Source organism: Takifugu flavidus, chromosome 17 (genome assembly GCF_003711565.1).
Source record: "Takifugu flavidus isolate HTHZ2018 chromosome 17, ASM371156v2, whole genome shotgun sequence".
In the NCBI taxonomy this organism is placed as follows: domain Eukaryota; kingdom Metazoa; phylum Chordata; class Actinopteri; order Tetraodontiformes; family Tetraodontidae; genus Takifugu; species Takifugu flavidus.
Window position 1 is genome coordinate 2,216,784 of NC_079536.1, and position 19,667 is coordinate 2,236,450.

A 19,667-nucleotide genomic window follows, 5' to 3' on the forward strand; every position below is an offset into this window, starting at 1 on the left:
AACCATCTGACCCACAACGACCCTGCTCCACCGAGTAGAAGAATCAGTCCTCTTACTTAAATGTAATCATCAGTAATCGTCCAAACAAAAGCGCCTAAATAACTGTACTTTCCACCAGAGCAACACTGACTGTGGCTTAGAGACACATGACAGAGGGTCTTTGTCAATTTGAATTGTGTCCCACTTCAGCAGTTGTACACTTGAGTCTTTGAGAAGGTTGAATATTTCCCACTTTATTACTTATAAAGCACAGCTGATTGAGTTAATCGTGTGTTTGCAGACTGGATTATGGTAAAGCCCTTTGACTCTATCACTGATGATTTCCCCCGAGACCATCCAAGGAACTTTAATGAAACTCCGGTTTGACTGGAACCTTTCCTGAAGGGGGGGAAGGTGGGGTGGGGGGGGGGGGGGGGGTGTCAATTTGACATGTCAGGGACAAAATGAGTCAAATGTCAAATGACACCGCACGTGATTAAAGGGGACATTTAATTAAGTTCTGCCGAGCTGAGCTCTTGAACTATTGCAAATCGTATATGAAGAGTCCCTAAATCTGTCCCTTCCTCTTTAGTTTTAAATTCAAACTGAAATCCTCGGTTATCCCGGCTGCCTCAAGTGATCCGACGTGTGTTTAAGCCTCGCATTAAGGGAATTTCATGCGTTAATAGCACTATAAATTATTTGCTTTATTCAGGCTGCTCTGAATTCACTCTGCCCTCAGACAAATGAGCATGTCCTTTATACCACACGCCGTATTTGCATCATACAATATTTATATGTCTAGCACACAGCTGGCAGTTGCTGGAGGAAGTTCTCCAAGTCCCCCAGCAGCCATCATTCACTATCAGGGCCCTTTTGGGTGTGAAAAAGAGGAATGTTTCTGCCTATTCTCATACAGGATCCTTCTGATCTTGACTTGCCGTCTACAAAAGGCTCGTTAAAATAATGCTTCGCGCCTTAAATGTAAATGAAAGGCGCCCCGCAGCTGAGATCCGGTGGAACAGACAGCAGTGACTTGGCGTTATTACTCAACATGATGCAACTTGATTGCAATGCAAGTTACGCTCTAGTGTGTCTGACACGGGGATTAAAGCAACACAAACTGACCCATCGACAGCCAGCGACCTTCCCCGTCCAAATTACAAGTATGAAATTCCAGCTGATGTCAAATTTCTTTTGCTGTGTGAACCAGACTTCTGGTTCAATAGGCACTTGGTCAACAACAAGAGAAAAAAACCTGACATATTTAACAGAAGTGTTTAAAAAAAAAACCCAAACAAACAACATAAAATAGACCTTAAAGCTGTAAAAAGCACCAGGAGGTGGCTATCGTTCTGAAACGATGATGCGATCCATATTCAATTCCTAATTTCATCTCTGGAGATCGCAGCTCCATCTCTTTGACCTTGAAATGGAAAAAAGAAAGGAGGATGAATTTTAATAACATGAGATTGTTGCTTCTGGCTCCAGTTTATGCAGCGAAACACAACACTCAAAGTGACCCGAGAGGAAAATAGGGGAGAAAAAAAGCCTGTTTTTACTCGTCAGGACTGTCTTCGCCGTGTTCCATCCACTCTCGCTGATACGGAATAACGCTCTAACTTCAAGAGGCCCGGCGTCTTGGTTTTTTCCCCGTGGCGCTGTAATTCAATCTGATAATTTCGTGGGGCATAATTATTTTACCAAGTTTGGGGCCCGAGAATGCGGGATTGATTATTCTTTTTTTAGCCGGTTGCATTGTTTATCGCAGCGGAGTGGGGACCAGTCACGGTGACAGCATGTCAATTTTAAGATCAATTGTTGCCTCCTTGCCGCTGGCCTTTGCATTGCATTAGCATAGTAATGACTTTTGACCCTTCTTTTTAAAAATGGAGATCTGTATTACTAGTTGTGGAGACAAATGGGATACCTGAAAGTCATTTGTGCTCGGTGGTGAGTTATTCTTCACAGAAACCTTTTCAATATCTAGCGAACGCATCATTATTGACCACTTTACTGTCCACTTACATTATCCATAAAGCGGTGGTGCGTGGTGCAATGTCGGCATGCTGGAAATGTCGACCATTAGTATGCATGTGGTATTTTTTCACTCGTCCCCCTACCTTAAATATAATCTTTGGGAGCAGTTACCCGCTGCTAAAATGGCAACGTGTGCTTTGCTATTACAATGGCGAAAGCATAAGGTGAAAGCGCTACAGTGCGCCACTTATGGACTAATGGAGCCCAATGACGTCGCTTCTTTCAAGCTGAGCCTTCCTCACCTTTGGGTCTCAAATAAATGAAAGAAGTATTCAAAGGTAGCCACTGCAACTCTCCACACGCATGTAAAAATAGCAGCTTAATGGAATGCTGCGCCTTCTGAGTAGTCTTTAAGTGTCGCGGTGCTCTGATTATAAGTAATCATCTAAAAGTTCAGCTGTAGGTTCTTGTCAATGATTAACTGAACCATTGCAAAGCTGGAATAAAAACACATCCCAAGCCTAAAAATAGTCTTCTAGTTTTAGTTTGACATCGCAACGCGCTGTAGATCACATTAGTATGATAATAAAGAGGAAACTTCTCCTGTTGTGTTCTGCTGCTTCTGAAATTCAAAGCAGGATGGGCATTGATGCATTTTCAGGCAGCTAGGTCTGCTAGGCTAACGCTACTAGGTTTAGCCAATCGGTGCAGAGTAATCTTCAAAAAAGAAGTATTTTGGGCTCAATCTAAGGACCCCCACTGCAGCAGGGACTCAGCTAGGCCCTGGTTTTTATGGTGTTTTTTGGATTCGGATAAAGCCCTGAAAAATCTCCAGGTTTCACATCCCGGCCCCAGTTGTGGAGAACAGTTCAGATGGCAAACGGCTGCTTTTGCAAGCATGTTAATTAGCATGTGCAGGCTCTCCTCTCAGGGTACGTGATGTCTTCAGTGGTTGCGTGGAAACTGTAATAAGAAGCAGGGCTCCTTTCTCTATTCTGCATGGTGTGGGGAATTAGTCTGAACAGGGAAATGAGCAATAATTACAATAAATCTTTTCAATGAGGAAAAATAAATAGCTAAATATTGTGCCTTTTCACCAGGGCTGAACACCGACTGTGGAAAATGTCCCTTTGGGAGGAAAGTTGTTCTTACCTTCAGGGCAGATTTCTGTGGTTCCACTGCTACAAAGGACAAACGTGACGCAAAAACAAAATCTTATGACAGACGCTGTTTTAAAACACACTGAAATATCTGCACACATTCAGCACAGGATAGGACAGGTGTCCAGGAATGAAAGCGCTTTTAGAGAAATCATCTTCCCCCTGAGTCAAACCTGATGTTGCGGCACTTTAATGTGCTTCTCACCATTAAATAATTACAATATTTCAACTCTCAGCATGGCAATCAGACCAAATAAGACATGAATCACACCGGCAGATGCTTCTCAACAGTAGAGATGGATTTGGAATGGAGAGGCCGGCTGATGGATCATTTTCAGTTCGCAAAGTCGATGCGTTCTGAATCACGCAGCCCTGGCGAGTGGGATGCTCCCTGATGCCCCTCTGATCAGAAGCAGACGTTTGTCTGGTCACAAAGGCAGCAGAGTCGGCAGAATATGTGGGATCAGGAAGGAGCTGTCACCTTCTTCATGTTGCGCTTCAAGCCTAGAGAATAGATCTACGCAAAAATTTAGCTGAAGATAATCTAGGAGACTGGTGGAATGGACATTTCAAAGCTTTGAGAGTTTATCTTTCTCTCCTATTTATGTTAAACATCTTTAACTATGTACCCCAGTAATCAGGGCAATTACTAGACAATTTCATGCATTTTTTGTATTTTTTTTTGGTAGAAAATGTGACGCTGAGCAACATCTGTGTTTTCAGGTAAAGATTTGAGCTCCACAGTCTGACAGGGAGAAATGTGTTAAGCCTCATTAAAACCTGCAGTCACTGTTGTTACCAGACCTGCTATTGTGAAAGGAGACGTGTTTCTGGGCAGAACAAACAGGATATAAAAGACACTGTGTCACAGTCTGTCTTTGGGGAGTCATTTCACTCACCTGTTCTGGATCTGCAATCAACCCGGCTTCTAAGCTCCTGCCTCCCATTCCCTCTCTGCCAGATTGTCCTCTGCATTCATACAAGTCATTCCAGTGTTTTTCTATGGACTGATCACTTTCATAGCCCATCTCTGCCATTTTATCATTTTTAAAAAGCAATGAAGCAGGACTTTTTTATGATAGGACCTTTAAAGTCAGCCAGTCACAAGAAATAGAGTTGCCCTTTCCTCCAAATAATGAACAACATTTTATAGCATAACGTAGGACTGACTGGCTCTTTTCTCCACTGTGCTAGTAGCCAAAGGTCAGATAATCAGCGCAACATACTATAAAAAGAGCTGCACTTCATCTGGGCAGTAAAAACAATAAATGTTACAAGTGTCATAAATTAAATTTGCCGGATGATCAATAAAGTCGTATTTTTGTGAGGATGGAGCAGCGGAAGAGACCAAAAAGATAAGCGTCGGTCCATATTTCTGTCAAATAAGACAACAGAGCTGATCTGTGACCAGCCTTACGTCTGCTGTGGGGAAAATCCAGCTTCAGATCTGATAATTAATCAGATTTATCAGTGTTCAGAGGTAATAATGATGGATTACCAGTCTCATATCCAGTGTCTGGTGTCAGTCTTCATTTCCAAGAGATGACATAGAACGATTTCCCCGTGATGAATAATGTGTTATTTAATAATTGCAGTCTCCCGGTGACACACCGTCCTGTATGAGGTGGGAATTGACTTTCTGGGATGCAAAAGTCATGAATGAAAGGTTCTAGTGATTCATGCATTTGTTAAACCCACATGACATAAATCATTTCCTGCCCTCTGAGGTGAAACATTATTTTTACCGTGTTTATTTTGATTCATATTTAGCAGCGCGTCTGCAGACAATTTTCATCTCGCTGGTGGTGCAAAGAGGAAATGAAAACAGGAGTGGAAATAACATTTTCTTAGCCTTCTTTCATGCGAGGAAGTAAAGTGAGTGTGAGTCTGTATTTACATCACATTTAAAGGCTCCATTTTTCACAATCGGGCAGTGTTGTGTTCAGGGACTGTTTCAAAGAATCCGTATTATCTCTTGGATTGCTTTTAACCTCACCTGTTGCTGGTGATTTGTTTAAAATCTGCTTCAAATTCAAAAGAGCTTTATTTAAATCCTGTTTTACATGCAGCAAGGACAGAAATCAAGGGGAGCGTATCACCAAAGGAAAGTATTCCTTTTCTGGAACTAAAGCGGGTTAAAGTTTATGCTGCAGGAAGCATCAAAATTACAATATATACAGTATATTTAGAGGGGAAAAAGCTGCAGGTTACAGAAAACACCACCATAACAACAGGGTTGTGATTTGTTTTTTGTTTTTGTTTTTTTTAAATGTAGTGTTTTGATCCATACGTGAATAAAATGATGGGAAAAGCTTAAAGTTCAAAGTTTGACGTTTAACCTCTGACGACTCCAAAAAAGACAAATAAAAAACAAACAAAAAAACCCAGACTCATTGTGAGAGAATGGCACAAACAGCAGGCGGATCCTCTTCAGGGTTCTGTGACCTTGCAAAAGAAAACATCACCGATCCATTTAACATCTTCTCTGACAGCAAGCGACTAAAGCCAGGAGAGAGGATACAGGAAGACTAACGTAATGAGGTGATGAATTCATTTTCAGTCGAGGCAGGAGTGTGACAGCAGGAGCCATTGTGTTTCATTTGCTTTATTGAGGCCATCTTCTGTTATGGGGACAACAGAGCACAGTTCTGCCTCCCTCAGTGGCAGAGCACACTTCAGAGTTGCACTCATCGATTTCTTTTCTTCATTTTGAATCTTGAATCACTCTTAAGGAAATCTTAGCCAGCCTAAGGACAAAGAATCAAATGAAGAGAAAGGCTTTGTTACGCTCAGCTGTGGTTCAAGATGTATCCTCGCTGTTCAAAATTTCTTCTCTGTGGGGCCCATTGACCAAGATTGGTATGGATCCCTCGGCGATACCCTTTTCTACATTCATAAGGAAAACACACAGCACTGTAATGTCTTTAATCTTCCCTGTTCCCGCCATTTGTGGACCTCTGAACCTTTAACATCCCCAAAAACAACAACCGCTAACATGCATTATGGACAGAATGGTGGACGGAAGAGCTGGAAATCTGACACAGGAGAGTTAGAGGGAGCACACGCTCCACAGCATGAGGGGAACTCTTGGAAGGATGATAATAGTCTTAAAAAAGTTTACACTTGCGTGGAAACGGAATCAGATTATATTCACTGTAAAAAAAAAAAAAAAGAAAAAACGAAACCACACGAGCAGCATGAGATGAGCAAAGCTTGGATCATCTGGTTCCGACTAAAGGAGACTGTGATTTTGCCCCTCTGTGTGATGTAGGTCCTGATTAATTATCGTACCTTCACCATCTTGTTCACATTTTATCGCGCGTGTTGGACATATTTCTATGCTAGTGTATATATGTATACATAACATAATTGTATTACTATGACATTTATGTAGAATATATTTGAATATGAAGCAGTAATAGGAGTAGAATAAGTGTTTATTTCTCCCTTTTTTGTTGAAATACTGTTGTGTTTTTTTCTATATGTGAATGGTGGCAAAATAAAAAAATAAAAAAATCAATTAACAATTAACCATCCTCTCCTGAGGACGTCTCTCGGCCCACTGCCAGAATCCCAGAGCACGGCCGTATCGACGAGATTCAATCAGAAAAGCCAAAAATCCGTTAGATCTGAATGGAAGGCTTTCTGTTTCTAATAGCTCAAACTCAACAAGCCATCGCAAAAATGGCGATAAGTCAAATGACTGTCGGGAACTTCCCCTCTGGGTCTTTCCTCTCACTGCAAACGATTGTAGCGGCTGAGTTATGATCTGTCAGGGCCGAGAAATTCTGATTTTTCCTGAGCTGCATCAGGTCGCGCCCCCGCTGTCACCGTCTGAGTGAAATATTGATGGCAATTATCTGTTGTTGCTGGCAGCCACGCTGTGACCGCGGCTGGGTTTCTCTTGACACACATTCAGGTGAACTAACCCATATTTAAATCTAATATGGTAACAGATTCCTCTCCTATCAGTTTTCTTCTATGGGAAAATGGAGAGCGTGATTTAGTTGGCGTGTGTCACTTACCCTTTTGTATCGTAGTGAGAGGTGAATGTGTCTCTGTCACTCTGAAAACCCGTTTGATATTGAGGGTTGAGGGTCATCTAATTATTAGGTCAAATCTTAGTTATGCTGCTATAGGCCGAAGCTGCTGTGGTCCAGAAACATGATCACCTGACAGGCCCACTGGGTCATGGTTTCCTCTCCTCTCCTCTCCTCTCCTCCTCTCCTCTCCTCTCCTCTCCTCTCCTCTCCTCTCCTCTCCTCTCCTCTCCTCTCCTTTATACTTAATGCTTAATGCAATTAATATATTTGAATCCTTACTCTCTCTTCTACCTGTCCTACCGCCTTTGCCTCCCCCCTCGCCCCTACCCACCATATGAGCCTGGCCCTGCTCAAGCTTTCTTCCTGTTAAAGGGGAGGTTTTCCTGCCACTGTTCCTTTTTCGGGGTCAGGCCCTGGGATTCTGTAAAGCGCCTAGAGACAATTTTGATTTTTGGAACAGATGCTATATAAATAAAGATTGATTGATGATCAATCAATAGTAATATTGTAAACAGCTACTGTTAATTTAGTGCTTAAATAACTGACGTGATCAACATGGATACGTTTGTTTGGAGGTGCTGTAAAGAAGTCGGTAAAGGGACCTGGTTGACAACATTAGCGAAGTTAATTAATGATTTATCGACTGGTCTCGAGTGCTCCAGTCAAAGGCAGCTGGACTCTTGACGGTCTTGAACCTAGTTTACCTCTAGTTTGTCTCTTTTTGCCGGATGGATGAAAGCATTTAACCTTTGGTAAAATAATTACCACTTCGCTGAACCTTGACCCAGTCGTGTATCGCGATCATTTGGGAGGGAGGGTGGGTCTCACAAGTTCAAGTCAAAGTGGTGATTAAGCCAAGGTGTTTGCTGCGTGCCGCCATGCCGTTAGCATCAGACCAGATATACAACGTCGCACAGCTGCTATTTGTGAGTTTTGTCCCTCGGATCTACTGGATTTATTGGCTAATTACACATTTTATATAGATGAATAATTTGATTAACTGTTCCTGAACTAGACATTTGAAACAGCGTGGCCCTATCATCAGCTGCTGTGAGAGCCACCCACACACACACACACACACACACACACACACACGGTCAAAACTAAGCCGTAATGCCAGAGGACAAGATTAAAATGACAAAGGAGAATGGCACTGAGTCAGGAGGGCTGTGGGGATGAGGAAAGATGGAGATGCTAAATAATGGCTCTCCTGTGGATAAAATATGACCTCAGCTAAAAGACGGTGGGACGGTAAAGGAAGAACATAATATTTTCGTTGCAGGCTGAAAAAAAGGCAAATGTTAATTCGGGAAAGAATAAATCAACAATTTCTGCTTCTGGTGTTCCGATATGTGCAGGTTTAATTGTATCTGCTACCTTCTTTCATCATAAGGCCCAAATTATTGCTTGTACTCCAGGGACATGAGTGAATCAGTGCCCACACAGAGAGAAAGACTATTATGACTACTAACTGGGGAGCTAGTAACATTTACAGCAAGGCCAAAGGAAGTGCAAAAGCATGTCATACAAGCTTCTTTATATTCAATTAATGGGTAACCTCCACCTAGTGCCGAAGACAGGTTAACAGAAGGCCAGGAACCCCATTTGCATGGTTGGTGTGAGTAATAAGCATATTAATCCTCCCACATGACATAGAAATATTGTTGCTTTTACTTTTGAATGAGACAAAAAGAATGTGGCTCCTGCTGAGGTACACTGCAGTTTGTGCTGCTTCGTTGCTTCAGTCCCTCAGAATCCTGACTGCGGTCGCTGTGTAAATGAGTTACGAGGAGTCACTGCTCAGTGTGACCAGAGGTCCTCACGGTCAGGATTAGAGTGTGAAGGTCAGTCATGTTTGAAAAAATAAAAATCCATATTCACCAAATTCTAGAACTTCTACCTGCCCTACTCACCATGAGCGTTCGGAGGTTTCCAAGATCTGTCGTTCTCACGCCTCGATTCTTCTTCAAATGAGTGGGGGGCATCCACTGTGGGCCGCTGTTATATTCCCCATTTCAAACAGAGCTACCTGTCAAACAAGAATGTTTGCCATAGTGGCTCTTTAAAGAATCTGTCCCCCCCAAAAATGTGAAAAATATGTTGAACAGTGGAAGGGAGTGGGAGAGAGAGGAAGATTCACACTTACAAGTATTAGCATGCAGGATTAAAGTGTTGACATATCTGCTGCCGTTCTTGGGAGCTATATTGGTTGTTTTTATCTTCACCTCCCAAAATCTCTTCACTGCAGGCTTGACAAACACACCTTAGCAGCACTGTGACATGATTAATGCATGACCCAGCACATGGCCTCCCATAATTGCCTGAACTAGCCTCCCGGGCTCTGACCCCCTGACGGGGCCGTGTTGGACAACTTAGATGGCTAAAACTGAGTGGAACAATTATTAATATTGTAATGTTGCGTCACACCTAAGGAATTATGCATGCACGGCTAGGGTCCAGGTGTGAGTGATGACAGAGGGAGACGAGAGAGGGAACAGTTCCCCCAACATTCTAATCAGATATGCTGGCGGTGTTAAAGGCCACCAAACATTACTGCTTACACTTGCACAAGAACATTGATAAGCTACTGATAAGAGTGTAATCGCATGCTGGATTCTCTCCTCCCTGTGGCTGCTTTTACCAGTCTTATGCCTTTTTCCATGCAGCCGCCCTGTTTTTCTGCTCCTATCAGACATATCCGTGGAGGATGTGCACTCAGAAAGGAAAACGTTGTGACTACATTAACGTGGGGGTGATTGAGTCCATGACGCATTTAACCATGAGTCACACCGACACGGCCCGACTGTTACCTCGTATGGACTCTGGCTTTGTGGTGGAAAAGTGCAGCCAATTAGGGAACAAGTGGGAAAACAATCAGATGTACAATATCTCATGAATAAAATCGTTTGTTGGGGTGGTAGCTCAGTTTGTAGGGCGCTGACAGGTGGAGGGTTTCTGGTTCAAGCCCCGGTGGGAAGGTGCCAAGACAACTTTCAGGGTACCGCCAAGGTGTTCTTGAGCAGAGTGCCAAACACTTAAATGCTAAAATCCCAGATGAGCTGGTGACTTATTCAGGGATGTACCCCATCTTTGCTCATATGCAGCAGGGATAGGCTCCAGTGCCCTCCCTGCGACTCAGAAAGGGATAAAGCAAAAATATGACTTTGTCTAACCGACATTGAAGCTTTGAAGGTATTTCAGTAAGATATCTGAACTGACAAACAAGATCACTGGACAGAATGCTGTTTAAGACAACATGACACGAGAAACATGACATAAGATCATATGCGATAGAAAGTGACAAATGGTGCATTTCAGTTATTTTAAAACTGGCTTCTAAAATCAGCAACATCTTAAAGGCAATGTCCAAACAAATAATGCAGGTGACCTAAAAAAAATGATTAATTATGGAGTGCTTAGACTCCTGTTGTAGAATATCTGTTTGCAATGATAAATATGTAAGAGCAAAAAACAATAATAATAAAAACAAGGGCCAAATTCCCCCATGAGGACGGGCATTAGATTGAAGTCAGTTGTTCCATAAATCCAAGGCAAGTGACTTAAAGTTTCCAAGCGCTGCTGCTGTCCCCTTCTGTCTTTGAGATGTGACTATTCCCACCACATATGCCTCATCTCCTTGCATAGCCTTTAAATGGACCCCCCCCCCCCCCCCCCCCCCCAACAAAAAAAGCACTGTTTTTGGAATGTAATATAATTTAGCCCAGCAATGTCAGTCTGCCTGACAGCTGCATCCATCATTGTCAACAAAGACTCCATCAGAGTCGGCCCCAAGGCTTCGCTAAAGGATACTTGAACTGGGAGCGTCTCACTCAGGTGTCTGAAGTCATCGTGGGGTGGATGAGACGAGTCTAAGTGAAAGTGGCAGCAAACACCATGCCCTGCTTATTTTGCACATGGAACATCTCGGAGTGGGAATGGCAGTAATGGCAGACATGGTTCAAAGTTTAATTCTTGGGTTTAATGTCCATTCCGCTTCGAGAACCTTGGCTATGAGCGAAAAAAGGTAAAACCGAGCTTCCTGCTGGCAACCTGCCAATATCTATATATTAATATCTTTTTAAAAAGGTCTGCTTGGGGTTTGTTTACAACTGACATTTGAGCAGGATGGTGGGAAAGTATCCTGATAATCAGCAGGAGGTCATATCATCACATTTCATTAGTGCAGCTCATTAGGATCAGATGAAGGCCCCGATCAGGGTTTTCTCCAGGACTTGTGGCTACTGACTGATGTCTGTGGTTTCTCCCCCTCCCACCTTGGAAAACTTTTGGGAACATCAAAAGATTGGAGCTGCCTTTTAGCAGGGAGGCTGGCATTTCCAGCAATCATGCAATTAAATCTCATTTAAGCCACCAGACTGTCGCTGGCTCAGTACCAGCAATTCAGAGGGAGTTCTTAGTCATGTACCATCAACATGAATAAGTCGTTAACTAAACAATATTCATTAATAAAATAATTCATCTACTATTGTTATCAATCCCATGGTCTTATTGCGTCTTAATAAATAGTGTCTTAATAAAACAAATGCATAAATCAAAACTGGATTAGTGGCGTTGAAAAATGCCTCGACTGCCTGCCATGACAGGGGCGCGTCCAGAAAACTGAAAACAAAACGAGCAATCCCCAAACAATAGATGAATAAAATGATTTGCAAGGGATTAGCATTATCAGGGGACGTCTGTCCTTGTGCGGAATAAACGTGGCAGATTTACAAAATAGAGGCGCGGGCGCTCCTCGTGAGATTACGTTTATCAGCGCTGCGTGATTACAATTAATCACTCAATCACCTCGGGGAAGACCGGCCCTCTGTGTAATGCAGATTCTGTCGGAAAGAATCTCAACAAATTGTTTTGATGTTTTGCAGAATGCCACACATTGTTAAGGTTTATGGTCAAGATGTTTGTCAGCGCAGCATATGCCAAAATTCAGAGAGCCAGAATAAATGTGTTCTGTGAATATGTAAATAATGAATACATTAAGAGCGAGCGCTGAGTGTTCGAGTGTGGTATTAGCATTCAGTTCAGCAAATTGGGAAGAAAATAACACTCTAGCTGGAGAGCAAGAAACTTTTATCCATACTTCCGGATGATGGCATCTACCCCTGGCATGTATAGATATATATAGTATATGTTTGTGCACTCCTGTGGTTGCATAAATGATGTGTAAACTTTACTGCATTTTCTATTCCATCCATAAAGTTTATTTTTTTCAAACCAACATTTCCCATTTTTTTGTCAAAACATTTCCCTCCAGTTACATCAGATACACTTCCACTGATTTATTCTCCATTCATCCCATGCTTGACTTTGGTTTGATGCTCACTTCTCAGTAGCCTCCGTGCATGTCCATCGTTGCTCAGGCCCATTTTAATGCAGCCAAATTCCAAAGACAAAGACTGAAAGGTACGATTGTTTGTTGGGAGACTGTTGGGAGATCAAGCGTTTGTTTGCGGGGAAAAGTCAATATTGGCTGTCAGGTTTTCATTTAATTAAGCCATTTCAAAGTTGACAGGACATAAAGATAAATGTAATTAATACTTCAACATCTTGGGCAGATGTATGATGTTTTTTATATCAATCTATACTTGTGAAATCAATAAGCTTCAGGCAAAGCTTGTTTTTCCAGGAAAGTGTTGTCCTCTGAGAGGCAAGGATATATTATTAGATTTTTCTCAGCTATATTTGGAAATATATGCAGAGACAAGGCAAATTAGCCCTTTTTGACTAGTGGACTTCATAAATAGTGTTTTTTTTTTTTTTTTTAATAAACACAATGAGTGACACGTGGGTGTGTTGTGATACTGCTTAGTAGTTCTGCCAACATTAAATTTGTGTTTTGTTTTTAATGAGACATAACACAAGGCGAAGGGTTGGGGAATACATTAGCACACGACCAGACAGGAGGAGATTAATGGACGTCTTTAAAGAGGACATGAAGCTAATTGGTGCGAGAGCAGAGGATGCAGAGGACAGGGTTACAGTGATTGTGGGGTGACCCCTGAGGGGACCAGTTGAAAGTAGAAGAAGGCTGCATCCAATGTCCGCAATTCTTTTGAGTCAAACGCATTTACGGAGCACAGGCAACACTCAATGTTTGCTTTGCTTTCATCTTAAATCAGTCTGGAAAAAAGTATTATTCCAAGCATCCCATCATGCCAAAATCTTCATACACAAAACTCCAAACATGTATCAAAACAATTTACGTTCCCACAATTAAAAAAATCTCTAATTGGTGTGAATTTATTTTGCCGTACTGGCTGCTTCTGGTTGTTTCTTTGAGGAATTCAGCGACTGACAAGATTAGAACTCCAGACTTTGGATTGGAGTCGGTACCAGGAAGTCCAATCAGAACTGCAGAAGATTATCTACTGACTGGCAGACAAAACCCATGACTGGGAACCACCGCACAGTACAAAAGCATCTGTCAGAGGGTAAGAAAAGCCTGTGAGACAGGTGAAATGGATCAAAGACTCACCATTCAGGTGCTGAGGATCAAAGACTGAGTTAGATAAATAACAACTAAAAGGAGTATACAAATATAGATGAGATCCCCCGTTCCTGAGGAAGGACGACAAATGCCCGATTATTTTGTCTGCAAAGGTTATCCTGCTTTACGAGGTGTGTTGTAAATTTTTGCCCCAACAAATGAGTGAATTAGTTCCAACAGATGGGCTGGATTGACCAAAAGTCTTCAAGCGTGTTGAAAATGATGACTCCAGAATTCAGGACTCTAGAATGTAGCCAGTCAAGAATCGAGCTAACTGAGGAAGCGGGCATAAATAAAAACAAGCATATTCGAGTTGTCTCGGTATTTCCTCCAGGCTTTTATTTTAAAAGACCACCGTCATCCCCTCTTCTTATATGGCCTCTTCCATGTTGCTCATTGGGCTGTACTGCTTTTGCTATGATTAAAGTCTTCGTTTGTTAGATCACTTGTGGTCCAAGATTTTGGAAGTGGAGGAGATCAGCGGAGGGACAGAAACCTGATGTGTGGGGTGTGCTTGGTTGACATTTTGCGGAGGTCTCCAGTTGATAGAAATCTCTTAAGATTTAGAAAATCCTTACTTGTGAACCGTGCCTTAGGTTTCATCCAGAGACTTGATATGTACTGCCCTTCCACATGCAGGAAGAGGGATGAGATTTTCAAGTTGGTGGCTGACCATGTCCAATTCTTCGGAAGTTCAAATCAAACATAATTTGGAGTTTTAGCTTGTCTTGTAAGGTCTGACAGAATAATACAAAGCTACTAACCAATAGAACTATTGGCTTCGCTCCTCTGGCTGCTGAAAACAACACTAGGAGCAGACGTGACCCTGAAGCTTTTGGGTCAACTGAAACTGGTGCACTATAAGAGGTAAGCAAATTCCATTCCGCTATACCATTTGAACTGTTGTCGAGGATGCCTTCACAGAGCCAGTATTTCTTAATTACAGTGTGTCATGTTGAGTGAATAATTAATTCCTTATTTGCATTTGTTTATTGACATTTAACCTTGAGTTTGTGTGCATATGCTAAAAATGGAGGAAATTACAATCAGGGAGCATTGCAGACATATTTGAGAATGGAGCTACTGCAATTATTAAGAAGTAAGAGGGAGAAATGTGTGGGAATTCCATCAATATAACAAAACTGAAATGTAATTATGTTTCCAAAGGATAAATCTGTTTATAACAAACAGCTTTATCATATTGCTGATGGGATGGATACATTTATGCTATTCTAAAGAACTACATTCCCCCCCCCCCCCCCATGCCAAAATAAACAGGCACAGAAAACAGGGTTTATGTGTGACAGACACTGTGATCTTGTAATTATTTTGGCTCCAGATGCAAATACTTTATCAACTATAAGACGTGACTTTTAACAGCAGAGTTGCAGAACTCCCCTAAGGGGCAACGAGTTGTAGCATGTGGATATTATAGTATTAGATATAGTATATAGATATTATTTTCTACACCCTCCAACAATCCTGTGGGATTTGGGCCATTTTCTACTTGCAGCTGTGTTGGCTGTCTGAGTTTGAGCCCCTACTCATGATTTTCACCTCAGCTCACTGTGAAGGTTAACTGCTCACCTGACCACCACGAATCATTGATTGCAATACCAAAACAGCGCATGTGTGCGACGATGCGCATCACACTTTGGCTACACTCCGCTGGCTCCGTTTTTGGACTGTGAAAATATTCAGGGCCTGGTGAGAATCCTGTGCCTTTAAATAAAAGAGGCTCAATGTTGTATTTGCTATAAAGCTTCAGTGAGTGTCAGCGCTGGTCAGCATTTATGACCCCTTTCTGAAGGTAGCTGAACGTTGGGGCTATAAACCCGAATAAGCTTAAACATGCATGAAGGAGAAACTGTTTTAAACAGGTTGAAAATGACCATCAATGGGCAACTTTATTGCAACTTCAGTTTTACATTATTGATCACAGGAGTGCTAATAAAAGGGATGCTATCAGAACTCCCTTTACAGTGTAATTTAATCAGGTGCACCATGATTTTGTAGCAAAAAAATAAATTCAGTCAAACGACAGCATCTGCTTGCACTTTAAAAGTCTGGTAAATGCTAAAAACAGCAACAAAATAGAACTTTTAAGAAATAAGATTAACCCTGTAGACACTCCTGAATCAGAAAGGACTTCAGGGTCAGAATTATTGGGGCACTCAGTGGTTGCACAACCAAGAGCCGGAATAAGCAGATTGGCAACTCAAAATTGACCTTACATGTGGATAAATATTGGTACTATGACAGGAAACACTACTGAGAGAGTTGGCTGACATGATGCTGAAGAGGACAGTGGATATTCATTTCTTTATGAAACCAGGAAAGGTAGGGAGGCTACAAGCTTATGGATGGGGGTACCACACAATGACATTATGGAAAGAGGCGTGGAGGTCAGACTGATGACAGAAATGGGTATTTGTGGTCAGTATGGTGTCATGCCACGAGAGAGTAATATTTTCTTTGAGATTGTCGACTGAAAGGTACAAAAAAGGCCAGAGGGAGTGTCTCTGCTGGAGGTATAGCAGAGGAGTCAATCTGGAGGCGGAGCTGCATCACGGTCACACTATGGTGGAAAGACTGACTGATGAGGTCAGACAGGCATCTCCATGGACTGATGTTTGCAGATAGCATCGTGATTTGGAGTGAGAGAAGGTGGAGGCAGGGCTAGAGGGGGGAGGGGCCTCCTAAAAAGCACAGGAATGTAGGTTGGCGGAAGCAAGACAGGCACATTTTTGTGCATGAGATAGATTCAAGTGGAACAATGAGGTTACAGACAGGAGAGATTCCAGAAGGTGAAGGATTTCAAATATTTAGGGTCAACAGTTTGGAGCACAGAGAAAATGACAAAGAGGGGAAGAAGCATGTGAAAGCCTGCTGGAGCACCTGGAGAAACATGGGGGGTAGATGATCTGCAAGAATGAAAGGAGACATGTACAACAGAGTAGTGAGAGAGTGGTGGTGTATGAGACAGGAAGACGGGCTGGATGTCGCAGAGATGAAAATGCTGAGGTTCTCTTTGGGAGTGACATGGATGGATGGAATAAGGCCGAGTAAATCAGAGAGATGTTCGATGTTCTGGAGGCAAAGGCCAGACTGAGATGGTTGGGACTGAAGAACGACAGCGAATCTATCGGTAGAAGGATGGAACTGAGGATGGAGCTGCCAGGCAGGAGGCCTAGAAGAAGACCAAAGAGGAGATTTATGAATTTATGGATGTAGTAAAGCTGTCAGGACCCCTGAAGGGAACAGCTGAAAGGAGGAGACAGTTATTTTATTTGCAAGAATAATTCATTTCGAGTAAATGTGAACATATAATTATGAACTCAAGCCAAACTTTTCATAGGACACTGTTGACAGCAATTAATATAGATACAGCCCCGGGAGTAATTTTTGGTTTAATAAGTTATGACAATTTTTTTTATTGGGATATTTCCTTTAAATTCGAAAAATGTTCTGGAAGAATGTTCTCAAAGTCATTCAATTTTCTTTTGTTTTTTATCATATAACTTTGCAAGACTGTTTTCTAAACATGATGTAATCTGAGGCCTTCATATAAAACTGAAACTTTTGAAATGTTCTTCTGTAGCTCCCCGAAAGATCAAAGTAACGATTATAAGCATGTTTTGGACAAAATTATGGACAAAGTGTTCCAACTGTGATAGAAGCCTTTTTGAAATGTTGCTTTAAGAATCTTTATAACCATGAATCATCATAAGTATGATTTAAAATGACATTTAAAATAATAAAATATAATAAATAAATATTTCAGTCAGAGGCCTTCTTTGAAAATATCCTTCCTTTATTACTATGCAACATTGTGGTGATGTTTGATAGAACGTTCTATAATCGCTACCTTCACTAACATTTCCAAAACATCCTTAGAATGTTACATCAAAAACATCCTATCTTTGTTAACGTTTAACAAAACAGAAACATCATTTGATCTGAGTTATGACATGATGTTCTTTAAACATTAGATGAAAATAACAAGGGAATCTGTAGGGAATATTAGCCGATGTTGTGAGAACGTTCTCTGCTAGCTGGGATGATAGCATTCTCGCCATCTTTTCAAATCTGCTGCTGCGCAATTAAACGCGAGGATTAAGGTCCTGCTGGAACAAATTCCTCACTGGTACTTAGATTAAAAACAGATAAAAAGTTGATCTTCTTTTTTTTCTCCCTAGGTTCAGGTTCACCTCCACCATGAAGAGGGTGAGGTCCCGTGATCCTCTGCTGTAAGCCAACAACATACACTGATGTGAAGAACATTTGCTCCTGTTTACTGTGACATTCAACAACTGAGGGTGTGATCAGCATCGTTTCATCTCAAATTTACACATTACTATTTTTTTTTTGGAAGTGTCGAATTTGCAGTGACAACCAGATGAATTTCATCAAAATAAAATGCAACAAGGTTGGCTGTTGATCATCCTTTATCAGTACTGTCCAACAATCTGTGTGATGTCTTCAAAACATATGATAATAAAAGGCTAATAAAAAGTGTCCTATTGTAAGAATCCAAATACCAACACTCTTAATTGTCTTTGTCCAGTTTCCTGCTGTCCCTCAACATCAATACTAGCTGTATAGAGGTTAAACTAGAAAACTTTGTTCTGCTATCAGGGAAATGTGCAGGCAGGAGTGAAGAGTGACTCTCACCTGAGCCTGTGCTGCTACTTCATTGTTCATAAGTTCCATCTACCTTCTACTTTGCCTCTGATGGCTGTCAGCACACTTTTTTTCACTATGAAGTAGCTGCTCAGGCTTTTTGAATTTAAATTCTTGAAATCTTTCTCACTGTTTTCTTCCCACTGTGTCCTGCCTGTCACTCGGTGGGTCTACTTTGCTCTCCTCCTCTTCACCACTGCGCTATGCTGTGGTCTTTGACATGGCATCTGTGATGCCGCGGTGGGTGCTGGTAGCTTCGCTGCGGTGGCGGTCAAAACAGCGTTGCATGCTCCATGTTGATAGAACCCATGTCTCAGTTGCAAGGCCCCAGGCTGTCGAAGCGCAAGCGCCATCAGACCACCAGGCAAAACCCCAGTTGCCCATGCTAATATGCTCCACTGTGGCTTCCCTCAGGCAGATGATTGAGACTGCTGCACCTGCGTTCCTGCACACCACTAAATGAACTGACAAACAAGCAGTGGCCATTCTCATGATTTAGATGGGACTCTACGTTCAAGACTCCACTCAGAAAACAGAGATGGCCTGCCCGTCTTCTAGACATGTTTATGGTGCAGACACAGCTCAGAGAAGAGCAAATCGATGCAGGACTACACTCAGACTCCTATTACCCTAACAGGAGAATGATGATGGAGATCATCTGCCATGCCACACAGCTCTAGGGAGGGTGTTGTCTCCACGCCACACAGGGTCAGGCATTTTCTCATTTTTCACTTCAGATCTAATTGGCTCCAAACAGCTTTTAATGTCAAGTAATTGTATCTTCTGCACACAGCGGCCTATTGTGAGCTGCAAATATTCTTTTTTGGTGTGCTTCCAGGGGTGTGTGCAGTCTCGCATAGCTGTACAATGTCCCATTTTACAGAACTGGACTGGACATCCTTTTGAGACAAAGGCATTATGAAAGCAGCACATAGCTGGAGACATGGGGCTAAAATTGGGGAGACGAACTGAGAGATCTTGTGATATAACAATGGTAAAGGCGACGGCTTGCAGCAGTTCTTTTCATATATTTTGTCAGTAGGACAAGAGCGAATTCAGAGGTCCAACATAACAAATGCTCTTAGATAAAGCTCTCCAACTGAAGTCATAGTGCGCAGCTCTGTTGCTCCCCGACACACACGTAGACACGTGAACACTTATTTTCCCTGTGCGAGTCATGCTATACAACCTGAGGCTAAGAAGCTTTCTGATTTACTTAAGTAATCCCAGCTGTAAGTCCCCCTTATGATTGTTTGTGTTTGCTAATGTGGAATAAGAAAACAGAGCAGTAAAACTGTAATTACCTTAAATCTGTAT